Consider the following 13,707-nt stretch of genomic DNA (forward strand, 5'->3'; position numbering starts at 1 on the left):
CAGTCAAGTCATGCTACAGCCTTCTAGCATCAGTCTTTAGGAAATCTACTTTGCATAGAGCATCCAAACTAAGGTGGACTCATATCGCACTTGGTTCAAAGAGAATGGGAAATGAGAGGGATGCATCACTTGACTCTCTACCCGTAGGGTAAAGTTTCATTCCGGTCCCCTAAAACAATATGAGCCAAGGTTCTACCCTACATTATCTAAGGTCAATACTTCATTACGACTTGAATGTTGAGAAGCCTCCCAGTTCTCTAGGACCACTTTGCCGTAGGATGGACCCATTGGGGTTCTGCTCACCTGCTTCCCTTGGTAGCTTTAGTTTTCTACTTACCTAAGGGCACATTAGTGGTAACACGTACAAGCAGCTTCCTTAATTAACCTATTAGCCACATGTTCTTTTACGTAATTTTTGTAAAAAATTACACGGTGCAGCGAACAGAATCTGAGAAAGAGACAGAGAATACACAACATATAAGAGGAGAATCAATAAATTCTTTAGCTCCAAACAACTGATACAAAGATGGCTCTATCCACCTGTGCGCTTCCACTGTGTGAAGCTTAGAAGGTGATCTAGACAGAAGATAGGTGAAGAGCTTAAGGCTAGCTGGAACAACAACTATGACTGAGTGAAAAATGAATGATCGATGACTGTGAAGGGGTTTAGCTTTTATAGCCCGTGAAGGCCGTTAGGTCGGCTTGACCGGCCTACCATATGAGCCTCCACTAGTCAGCCAGGGAATATTCCAAGGAATATTCCCTTTACCATCAAGTTGGGGGCGCTACTCTCGGATGCAATGTGCCTCAAGTTGCTACCAACTTAACCACTCCCTCTAACCCAAAGATTAGACCCACAATGGTCACCTTTTTGCCATCTGGTCACATAGACCTCATTTGATATACAAGTCAGGACTCAACCAATGTCCGGGCTCACATTTGGGTTCTCCTCATAATGGGAGCCTTACAACTTTGAGCACCATGGATCATTGGTGGCACCTAATGAGGGTGGGTCATTGATAATATCTAACACCCCCCCTCAATGTCCACCCATAGGTGAACTATCTTCTCGGCCCAATGCCGAATCTCTGAAGATGAACTTGAAGCAGATCCTTCGTAAGTGCTTTGGTGAAGATATCTGCTCCATTTTCCTCTGTTGGACAGTAGACCAGTTTCACTATCCCATCCTCCATCAAATCACGCACATAGTGATACTGGATCTCTATATATTTGGTGTGTGCATGAAACATTGGATTTTTGGCAATGGCGATGCAACTCTGATTGTCACATCTCAGCACAGTTGGTTCTTCATCCTGCACTCCCATATGCCATAGAATCCTTCTCAACCATACTGCTTCACATGCAGCAAAACAAGTTGCCTTGTACTCTGCTTCGGTAGAAGACAATGCCACTGTTGGTTGCTTCTTACTAATCCAAGAGAAAATTCCTGAACCCAAAGAGAAACAATAACCAAAAATTGACTTCTTGGCATCACTGTCTCCTACCCAATTTGAGTCACAGTTCTCCACAAGAGAAGTTTCGAAACTGTATGTGATACCATAATCAAGAGTTTCCTTTAAGTATCTGAGCACCCACATCCCAGCTTTACAATGACTCTCATGAGGTTTGTTTGAGAACCTGCTCAAAACACCAACAACAAAACTGATATCTGGTCTGGTGTTACACAACTAGATCAGCTAACCAACCTCCTATACCTCCCAATGTCTGCTAGTGCTGATGTATCCTCAACGGATAACTTTGGATTCACCTCCATAGGTGTAGCTATCTCCTTGCACTTGGTCATGCCAAATGCCTTCAAGATCTCCCATGCATACTTCTTCTGAGAGATGAAGATCTTTCCTGGCTCTTGCTAGACCAATCCCCAAACAATAGTGCAGCAAGCCCAAGTCTGTCATTTCAAACTCAGAACTCAAATCCTTTCGAGTTTGGTTGATCATATCTTCATAGTCACCTATAATAAGAAGGTCGTCCACATATAGGACAATCATTACAGACTTTTTACCATCCTTGTAAACATACAAGTTAGCATCTGAGGCACATCTTTTGAAGTTTAGGTTAAAAAAAAACTTATCTATTCGTTGGTACCATGCTCTGGGGGCTTGTTTCAGCCCATACAATGCCTTCTTCAGCTTACACACTTTGTTCTTAGAATGGGGGGCCTCAAACCCTGGTGGCTGAGCCACGTACACCTCCTCCTTGAGGTCACCATTTAAGAACGCTGACTTAACATCCATTTGGTACACTGGCCACTTCTTGTGGATAGCCAATTGCAAGTACCGTGCGAATAGTGGTCATTCTGGCAGTTGGGGAAAATGACTCTGGAAAATCAAACCCTTCAACTTGTGAAAATCCTTGGGCAACTAGTCTAGCTTTGTACTTTTCTAAGGTACCATCAGCCTTCTACTTTACCTTCCAGGTCCACTTGGTGCCAATAACCTTCCGCTTTGCTGGTCGATCCACTAGCCCCCAAGTGTCATTCTTCATTATGCTATCATGCTTCGCTTGCATAGCAGCCTTCCATGATGGATCTATAAGTGCTTCTTCTAAGTCAGTTGGCTCCTTTACTTCTCTCATAATCTCAACCATCAAGGCCATATTGACTATGTGAGCAGAAGCCCTCCTTTGCTCCTCTATTCTTTGAGACCTCCTTGGTCCATCTACCTTCTCCTCAATAGATGCAGGCATAGGATTATTGTGGTCATAGAGTTGCTTCACCTAGTGCGGCAATGGCTTTTCCAGTGGGGTGATATCAGGTTGGTGAACTTTTTCCTCATCATCTGAAGATGATGCTTCCTCCTCCTTAAGGATAGGGACAGCTCTCGGGACAGGTTCATAGTGGACTACTTCTTCGCTTGATGATAAAGTGGAAGAACTTTCCTTCTCCTCCTCCACTGTATGCGGCTCCTCCTTGAACACCACATCATGGCTCGCAATGATCTTCTTTGCCTGTTGGTCATATAATTTGTAAGCCTTCTGCTCATCACTATAACCCAAGAAGATAAATTTTTTGCTTTTTGGTTTTAACTTGTTTCCCTTCTCATCTGGAACATGTGCATAACATTCACATCCAAAAATTTTGAAATGTGAGACAGATGGTTTCTTACCAGTGTAAGCCTCATGAGGTGTTTTTTCCTTGAGAACCTTTGTGTAGCTCCGATTTAGAATGTAGACTGTAGTATTAACAGCTTCAGCCCAAAAATGGTTATTGCCCTTTAGCATGCATCTTGTCATCTCCAAAATGGTGCGATTCGTGCATTCCACAACACTGTTCTGCTGAGGTGTGTGAGGCATCGTCAATTGACGCTTGATCCCTTTGCTCTTGCAAAAGTCTTCAAACTCCTTTGAGTTGAACTCACCGCCACCATCTGTTCTAAATTTCTTCACACTTTTCCCCTGTTTCATTCTCAACAAGTTTTAGCCATTCTTTAAACTTACCAAAAGCTTGAGCCTTAACACAAAGGAAGTACACCCACATCTTCCTACTATAGTCGTCGACAATCAACATAAAATAAGAAGATCCCCCCAAGGCCTGTGTAGGCATCTTACCACACAAGTCAGCATGCACCAACTCTAGAGGAGCCTGTGCTCTATTCTTGCTTTCTTGTGGAAATGCCTTTCTCTGTTGCTTGCCCATCATTCAAGCTTCACATGGTTCCTTCAATTCAGTTATTGTAGGTAGGTGAGCAACCATACCTTGCTTTTGCATCTCCTTCAACACTGCAAATCCGATGTGTCCAAACCTTTCATGCCAAAGCTTACTTGTGCCCACTACAACGGTGGCTATAAGAGCACTTAGCTCATACAAGTTGTTCCTTCTTTCTTCTTTGCCAAGAATTGTGCCAACACTATCAAGAATTTCTGCACTTGTCTTCTTGAACCTCACTTCATGACCAAGATCAGTTATGGTAGCAACTGATAAAAGATTTCTTCTAATTTCGGGAACATACAACACATTTGAAAGCTTTTTGACTTCACCATTTGCAACAACAAAAGAAATAGTATCTGTGCCCGCAACAGGGCATTTAGCATCATTTCCAACCGTCACAGTGATGGATTCTTGTAGAGGCTGCATAGAATTGTATAGACCTTTCTTGTTGGCGGGAGGCCCCACTATCCAACACCCCTGAGTCAGTGATAGATTCTTCTTGCGCCAAGGAGAACACTTACTCAATGGTCGCCATGCATAATTCCAACTCTGCTTCAGCCATATTGGCTGTCTCTTTTTTCATCTCCCTTCTTGACACGACAATCTGCAATTGCATGTCCTTTCTTCTTGGAGTAAAAGCACTCTCCTTGAAACTTCTTCTTGCCGCCCTTCTTCTTTTTGTCACCATCATTTTTGGTGAAGGAACCACCTTTGCCTTTTGCATTGGCAGAGAATGCAGCATCTCCATTGTTGCTTCCTTCTCGGGCTTTCCGCCTCAACTCCTCCTCCATCAATAATGCACAAAACTCCTCAAAAGCCAAAGCTTGAGATCTCACTTGAGTATTAAGGGCAGTTACTAGTCCATCAAACTTTTGTGGACAAATCCGAAGACACCTACAAGCTAGCTCTTCGCTAGTCTTTTACATCCCAGTGCCAGCCATCTGGTAGCGTAGATTCTTAATCCGAGTGATGAATGCTTCAACAGTCTCTCCTTCAGCAAACTTCTCCACTGCTAGTTGATTCTCCAAGTTTTGAATCCTTTTTCGGTTTCGTATTTCATACTGACTCCTTAGTACATTCCAAGCCTCTGACGTTTTGGTTGTATGCTGAATCAAAGTCGAATCAAAGTCAGAACACTGTCAGAACAGCTTGTAACTAAGGCACACAATGCATCTGCATTCCTTTGTTTCCAAGCTGGTAGAAGATCTGCATTCGGAGGAATCATGACACTAGAATTTGATGGGTCGGGGTAGGCTGTGGTTCTACGTCAATCCCCAGCACAGTCTCCAGAAGCTCATAAGAATCAAGGATAGTTGTAATTTTGAACTTCCATAAGGTGTAGATGGTACCATCTAACTTGCCTTCGCTGAAGGTTGGTGGACGAATCCTCAGTGTTTGAATAGTCGCTATAGCAGCACCACCTCCTGCATTGCTTCCTGATGCGCCAGAACCGCTTCCGAAAGTCGACATAGTTTCCCTTTGCTGTTGAAGCCTTTGCCTCTTGCACACTCTTCGATATCTAGAGCCCCCTGGGCTCTGATACCATGTAAAAAATTACACGATGCAACGAACAGAATCTGAGAAAGAGATAGAGAGTACACAACAGATAAGAGGAGAATCAATAAATTCTTTAGCTCCAAAAAACTGATACAAAGATGGCTCTGTCCACCCGTGTGCTTCCATTGTGTGAAGCTTAGATGGTGATCTAGATAGAAGATAGGTGAAGAGCTTAAGGCTAGCTAGAATAATAACTCTGACTGGGTGAAAGATGAATGATCGATGGCTGTGAAGGGGTTTAACTTTTATAGCCCATGAAGGCGGTATGAGCCTCCACTAGTCGGCCAAGGAATATTCTCCTTTACCATCGGGCCAGGGGTGCTGCCCCCGGACCCCCCCAGCCAAGGGCCGCTTCCACGGCCCCTGGACCCCAAAATAGGTGCCCCCTTTTAACTCCCTTACCCCGCAACTCGATGCAATGCGCCTCGAGTTGCTACCAACTTAACCACTCCATCTAACCCAAAGATTAGACCCACAATGGTCACCTTTTTTTCATCCGGTCACATAGACCTCATCTAATATACAAGTTAGGACTCAACCAATGTCCAGGCTCACATTTGGCTTCTTCTCATAATGGGGGCCTTACAACTTTGAGCACCACGGATCATTGGTGGCACCTAATGAGGGTGGGGCATTGATCATATCTAACAATTTTAGGCACTAACACAAAAACAGTTCAGACAAGTTTCTTGGAAGTAAAAGAATAACATTTCAGCAGAGATACAAGTTTTGTCCAAAAGGACGATTCCTGCAATCTGTTAGGATGCGTCTTATTTCCTCCAAGTTTTTGCCCTTGCACTAGTAATAAGGCCTCGAGAATCCATCTCAAGTCAGGTAGATTGTTTGAGTAGGACCCGGAGGTAGGGAATTTATAGCCAGGCACCCCTTGGTATCCAAGCATCCTCCTACATTCAAACCAATCCATGGAGGGACCTCTCGTGGTGGGTTCGGTTCATGTTCCCATCATGATTATTTAAAACCCCTTGGATAGGGTTGGAAGCTAGCTAGGGGTGGTTTGACACACCCTTTCATGAATTTAACTTGATTCATTATACCAGTTTCTTATGAGTGCTTTGGTCAAACAACCCTTTCACTGATAGTGCTCCTAAATTTACAAGCACAGACAATAATGTGGGCGAGTGCTCAGAACACCTACTAAGGTGGAGTTCCTATTTTGATGCCTAGCATTCAACTTTTGGATTTTTCTTGTCTTGATGTCAACTGCAATGGCCTTCTGAGGGGGTAGGGAATACCCTTGTTCTATCTCTCATTCTTATGTGACAAGAATGAGCCTTTACGCAACTCAATTTATATCCAATATTTCTTGGATAGTTAACTACCCTAATTTCTCAACCTTTAGATTAGGGTTTCTTGTTTTGAAACCAAAAGATCTAGATGATTCAATCCAGGAGCCAAATTGATCATTTGGTAATTATTTTCCTTCTTATGGTTTCTAATTTTACCCTAAGGTTTCATTTCCTTAATATTTCATGAGAGAAATCTTTCATTCATCTCTCCTGCGAGCCGAGAGTAACCTAAAATCCTTTGCAATCTTTGAGTAATTGCAAGTGTCGAAAGACACATGGTGAGTTTTCTTTCTTTCATGTAGATACTCCATTTGAGGTTTTTTTTTTTGGGCATCAACACCGAGTTATATCATGGTCCAAAATGATAGCTCTAAGAGTGTTATTGGACTTATCACGGCCTAGTTTGCTAGGGTAGAGATCTATGACCGTATTGGTTTGATTTTATGTCAACTATGGCTGTAGCATAAATTCGTTCATTTACAACTAAATCCTAAATTTAATACCATCTAGGGATTCACTTAACAAATTGCTTCTTATGATTGAGTTTAACAATTTGTATGCACATCTTAGATCTATCCTTTATGACTATTGTGTAGTGCAACCGAATCTACCTATGATGCCTCGCAAATCAAGATGCAAGTTTTTTTTTATTTCATGATACAATGCGAGACCTTCATTCTTTGAAAACTAATGTCAATGGACTTATAAATGAAAAAGCATAAATTGTGACTTATATTTTTAAGTGAGAAGTACATGAATGCATCATGCTTTATGTAAATGCAAGCTAACTCTCTTTAATGGTTTATAGGATGCAACATTTTTTACACGAGCTTTTATATTTACATGTTGGTAATCCAAGATGCACTTGCCAAGATTTTGTGCCCACTACTCTGTTTAGTATTATAGAAAACCTATAAATATCAGTCAACTTGTAGCTATCATGACCATTCATGAATTAGATCCAAACCTATGGATCTACCTTTCAGGTTATACAAATTATACGATGCAAAAGTATGATTTCTTTCCATGATAATTACGATCTACCATTGTATTCATTGGACAAGACACCATAGTGGTACATGGTTTTGGAGTGACGAGTTAGTATTTATACTAGATAGCCCATTTATGTTAGCAGTGGTATCTTTGTCTGATCCTCCTTTCGTGGTTGTGGCCTTTTTGGCTACTTGGGAGAATTTTCACTTCAGGGGCCATTCCAAAGCTTGGAATGCGGGCCTTCTCTTCTCTCAGTTCACTCCTTTCTGCAGGAATTTCCTATGCTTTGTTTTGATTTTTGCCAAATAGAGGGTAGTTGATAGAAAAATCGTGTGAAGAGTGAGGGTACTTGTGACCCCTTTTTCAAGAGGGGGAGGGAGGGTACTTGTGCCATGTCTTCCCTTAAGTTGAAGGGGGAGGGGGGGGGGGGGGGGGGGGGGAGAGGTGGCACACGTGTGCCCCTCTTCTACATCAACATCATCGTTATCCACATCGTGATCATCATCCTCCTCTTCAGTTCTGTTGTCGATGTCTCAAACTTGAGCTTCCCCTCCCTCCACTGGTTGGGCGGCATTGATAAGGGGGAAAGAGTAAAATATTTTCCAATGACTTAATTATTAAAAGGGGGGTCCTATGGCTGCGGGGGATATTACACCTTGAATATAACAAACTCTTTTACTATATTGGAAGTTTATTGCAATTTCAATATTTTCGTCTCTATGAAAGATATACAACATTCTAGGAGGGTATTCTGCCCATCAAGATTCCAGCCTTGTAACTAGTATTTAGGGTTCCAAGATCCCATCTTGGGTCACAAAGGGGCTCATCAGATTCTAGAAGTAATACACAATTTACGGCTGGAGCCCCCCTTGGCACCCACATCTCCTACTACTTGAGGCTATCTCTATGGACAAACCTTTCGCTCTATGAAGCCAGTCTAAGCCTCTCGAAGCGATAACCATTTTCCCCTTGGAGTAGGGTCTCGCAAGTAGCTTGGAGGTAGTGTAGCACGATCTTTCCTTTAATCTTGTTTGTCAATGTTTTTAATTAGAGATCTAGATTCTAGCAAACACAAACAATCATTTCAAACATATATCAAATGATGCAATGATAATCACACCATGGTTCAACTTAGAGCTTTGCATAGCCAAGGTAGACCTTAGCCAAGGTAGACCTTAGCCTAAGGCATGAATTTCCTAGGGCTATCTTGCCCAACATAAGTGAAATTCCTTAAAGAAATATATTGTGACAATAACTTAATGAGATGACTTACAAGACCTTTAAATAGAGTTTCTCTTTTTTAGGTGTTAATCAACACTTAACCTTATCACGCTTGATAATAATTATATCGAGTTATATTACTAATCTCAAGTGTGCATAAAGTCATATGTGCAATAACCTCGTGCAACTATTTCCATCATGATTCAACAATTTACAATCTCAATAAATCTAACTACAAATCATAGCAATTAATTTCTTATGTGTATATTAGTATGCTTTCCAAATGAAACTATCAATTCATGTAAGTGTAAAATATGAAAGCTAATACTTTATGTACTTAATTTTTATATGGATGTTATCCATCTCTAATAAGTAGCTCTTGTACCATTTGATGCAAAAGCTAACTTTTTTAAATAAAAATTTAGCATACACCTTATTATTTTATGCAGCGATATGAAAATAATAGCCTATTTTTGAAACATGAATAACCTAGTTTGGCATGATGGCATTGGGAATTTCATATTTGCTTGCACTTGCGTTTGCTATACCCGATGTTCCAGTGGTCGTGGCAACTCCAAAAACCTTGGACACTCTTGTATCTCTGGCAATACCCGTTCTTCGATTGCCATGGTTCTCATGATCTTTTCACCTCATCGCTTTGAAGCCATCATTCGTGAGCATGTTCAAGAGATAGATAAGGCAGAATAAATTCAAGATGGGAGAGTGGGAGAGATGATGGTTTAGTTGAAGATCATGAAGGGGGCGGGGTTGAGCTAACTCCCTCTCTAACTCTGTTTTTCTAACTCTTTCCCTTGCAGCCTTTCAAGGTAACTCTCTCTCTCTCTCTCTCTCTCTCTCTCTCTCTCTCTCTCTCTCTCTCTCTCTCTCTCTCTCTCTCTCTCCAACTTCCTTCTGTAGCCTCCTCGGGGTCTCCCCTGGCCTCTAAGCTAAGTAGAGGGCTGCCTCTCCCTCCCCCTCTCTTTTCTGCCCTCTTTGGACAACTCCTCCACTCAGAGTGAGGAGCTTCTTTCTCTCTTCTTTTATTATTTTCATTTTTTCTCTCTTTAGTTTTCTAAACCAAGAAAAGGGGGGGAGTATTCGTGAGGCTCTTGATGCCTATTTTGTGATAAATAAAATTTTTCTTTTTTTAAATGAATATGATGATGACGTTGATGATGAGGATGCCGATGACAAAGAGGATGATGATGTTGATGATGATGATGGGGATGATGATGATGATGATGATTAGGAGGGGGCGGCCTTCTTTTTTATGGCTGTCAGTTCAACAACCACCCCCCCTTATTTCTTTTAATTAGTTAGTTTTGTTAGTATTTAATCATTAGTTATTTTCCTAACATTAGTTTTAGTTAGTTAGTAACTAATTTGCTAGTTATTTGGAGCCCCAAGAGGAACACCGAGGAAAAGGGGTTTCTACTGCAAGAAAATCTATCTTGTAACATCAACAAGCTTTTTTTTCATTCTTTAGAGAATCACAACAAGGAAAAGAACAAATCTTCATGCAACATCATAGTAGATATCTCCCACGGATTTGATAGAATCAACCATAATCTTCAACATCTTCATAGAATCCATCAATAGAACAAGAAACACAAGAGAATACACCATTTTTGAATGGAAATAATCACATAGTATTCATCTTCATTTTCTTCATATTTTTCCTCTCTCAATCCCTCATAGATAGACACATTGTTTTGATAGAATTGGCTATCTTTGACTCTTTCTCTCTCTCTCTCTCTCAATCAATAGTACATCATCTCCTTACTAAAATACTCAATAATCACTCTCAATAATCCTTCTTAGGCCGTGGATGCGCCTCCCAAGAGGCATGGGTGGTATGAAAGGGTACTATAACCACTACAGTAACCCTTCATATCTTGCTTCTGTCTCTCTCACTTCAGTCTGCACTTGAGTCTTCAGCAGCTACTTCTTCCATTTATTTTAGCTCTTTTAAACTTAGATTCATCCTTTACAAAAGTTAGAAAACTTTCCCAAAGTCACACCCTCATTCCACAAAACACTTATAGAAAATCTACATAACAGAACATGAATAGAAACAAAACAGAGACAGAGGCTCTACAGAAGCTTATCAGAGGGTTACAGAAGGTCATAAAAAAACATCAGATTCTTATAACTCATACTTAAACCATTTCAAACTATAAAAAACTATTCAATAAGTTTTCAAAAGATCTCAACCTTCATCAATCATCAATTCATGCTTAAACCATTTCAAACTATAAAAAACTATTCAATAAGTTTTCAAAAGATCTCAACCTTCATCAATCATTAATTCATACTTCATATAGAAGAAAATTAGAATAAAACAGAAGCTAAACAAAAGGTATCAGAACCAATCAGAAACTCAACAGAACCTATCAGAACATCACAGAGCCTCATATTTCTACTAAGAATCATCATGAGCTTCCAAAACATAATCAATATAATCCAAAAATACTTTCAAACACTTCCAAAACAACTAATCATCACTCAAAATCCATCAAAATCAACCATTTAGGCCTCAAGAACAACAAAAATCAACCAAAAAATCTAGTCATTTCAGCATTCAACATATCCCCACACTTAGAAAGGAAGTGTTCTCGCGACCTAAGGAAAAGAAGAATATAAGTTTAGTAAAGAGCTTAATTTAATCTTTTGACTTCAACATCACTTCATAAAATCATCCAATCACGATCCCAACATTGTCACTTGTATCTAAGAAAGAATACAACTAAAGGAAAATACCGTTATGGTTTAACACATCGTATAAAAAATAGAAAGTCATGAAAAAATTGTAAAGGATATAAGAGGTTCTTCAGCGTGACATCGTAGGCTTTCCATCCACCATCACCATCTATGTCAATAGTCGAAAAGAGAGTTCTCGAAAAAATCCATTATTCAACTAGCACGAACTCATTATATAAAAATTAATACATCATAAACACAAAACAACCATATGAATGGCACCTAAAAAAAAAAGATATATAATTAAGAAGCATAGAAGATACATCCAGGGGTATTAGTGAAGATGACCCATCTTGAAAGCTTGATGATTACGAAAACGATCCATGGATAAGGATTTATCTACAAAAGATTTTGGAGGATTCTAAAAGAATTGAAGGCATCACATCCTTTCTAGCAAAACAAGGTATTTGCTAGGTAGACAAAGGGCATGAAAATATAGGACATCCAGTTGTTGGGAATCAATGTTCACATTGACATTCATACAAAGCTTGGGATTGGCCTTTTGGTGGTTATGGGAATGCCTATGTATATATGCTAGGTACTAAGAAAAATGGGTTGTGAATCTCACTGAAGGATCTAGAGGTTTTGAATATTGTTGGAAAAAATGGAGATAATTTTGGTACGCTTGATTAGCAGTTGTCCAATCCCCTGGAATTAATGGCCAATTAATCTGTGGTCCCGTCAGAGAATTAGTTGAGCTCCATTCTCTTCTTGTTGGAATCTGTTGATCAAATCCTTCATACCCACTAACCAAGTGACGGGGTTGAGAAATAGAAGTGGTAGAAGATGGAAGAGGAATGAGTAAAAGAGGACGAAGAGATAGGTAGGAAAAATCATAAAATGAGGAATAAGCTAAAGAAGGATTAGCTACAAATTTAGGTGAATGTGTTAAGAAAGGTGTCGATTGATAAGCAGGAAAAGTGGTAGGTATATGGATAGATGGGGAAGGACACGGTGGAGAAGGGGAAAAGACTCGATCTTCAATGAAAGAACAATATGTAAATATTGGAATTTGAGGAGAACCCTAAGGTTGGAAAACGAGAGGTAAGATGACTACTGAGTTGGATTGATAAAGGGAAAAATAAGCATCATAGCGATGGGCCATTTGTTGATAATAAAATAAGCTAGGAACAGAGGGACCTAAAATAGATCATCAATGGTAGGGATCAAAGAAGGATGAATCAAATGGATGGTTCTTGGAAAGATAAGCATGAGTAGAGGTTGTATTTTGTCATTGGTTTAGGACTATAGAATCAATCATTGAATGCCAGAAAGTGTCAGGGCAAGTAGCCACTTTAGAAGAATAGCACTGAAACATTTCATCTATCCTCAACTCCAAATGGTTGACATATAAGGCAGCTTGTAAGACCACATCCCCTACATACCAAGCAAGATCTACATCATCTAGAATTAATAGATCACCTTGTAGATACATATAAGACACCAGCATGGCATCCAAAGTCACAGAATCTTCAAAGACCATACGAACAACTTCTGTCAGCAAATCAGAAGACCAGGCTCCACTCCAACCATCCTTTGGAAGAGATAGATCCATCGTTGAGAGCTTAATATAGAAGGCCAACTTCTGTAGTTGATAGTGGACAAAAAAGGAATGGTCGGGAGAAACATACTCCTAAAATTGCTCAAATGTAGACCATAATAAATCTATCTTGGACTTTAATCTTTCCACTTTAGCTTGAAACAATGGACATAACGTGGCTTGTCTCTGGAGAACTGCCAAGTCCGCAGGGGTCAAAGAATGAACTGGTTGCACAATAGGGCTCTATGAAGAAGAACGTGATTGGACCAGTTGCTCGTTAAGGTGATGAATTTGGTTTCAGCTATGGTCTAAGGTAGTATTGGCTATCTTAAGGTCCTCCGTCTGGGTGGCTAGTAAATCTTGAAGCTTGTGAGATTCGTTCAACAATCTATCTCATTCCTTAGTTACATTAGCCACTTGAGTGTTAGTGTTAGCCAACTGAGTGTAGAAACTAGAAATTTCCATTTTCTGAGCATCAATGATCTTAGTTTGTTGCTCCATTTGGATACAAAGATTAGAAAAGCGTGCAGGAGCAGAAGCTAGCTCTGCATTTGCTTTTGTCAGCTCGAGCTTCTTTGGTTTGTTGGACTTCATCATAACAAGAGGAATAGAGCTGTTGGAAACATGCAATCACTAAGAGCTCAATACAAACTTGAACATCT

The sequence above is a fragment of the Lygodium microphyllum genome, unplaced genomic scaffold (genome assembly GCF_053477565.2).
Source record: "Lygodium microphyllum isolate KBCC unplaced genomic scaffold, Lygodium_microphyllum_v1.1.10 scaffold_32, whole genome shotgun sequence".
In the NCBI taxonomy this organism is placed as follows: Eukaryota; Viridiplantae; Streptophyta; class Polypodiopsida; order Schizaeales; family Lygodiaceae; genus Lygodium; species Lygodium microphyllum.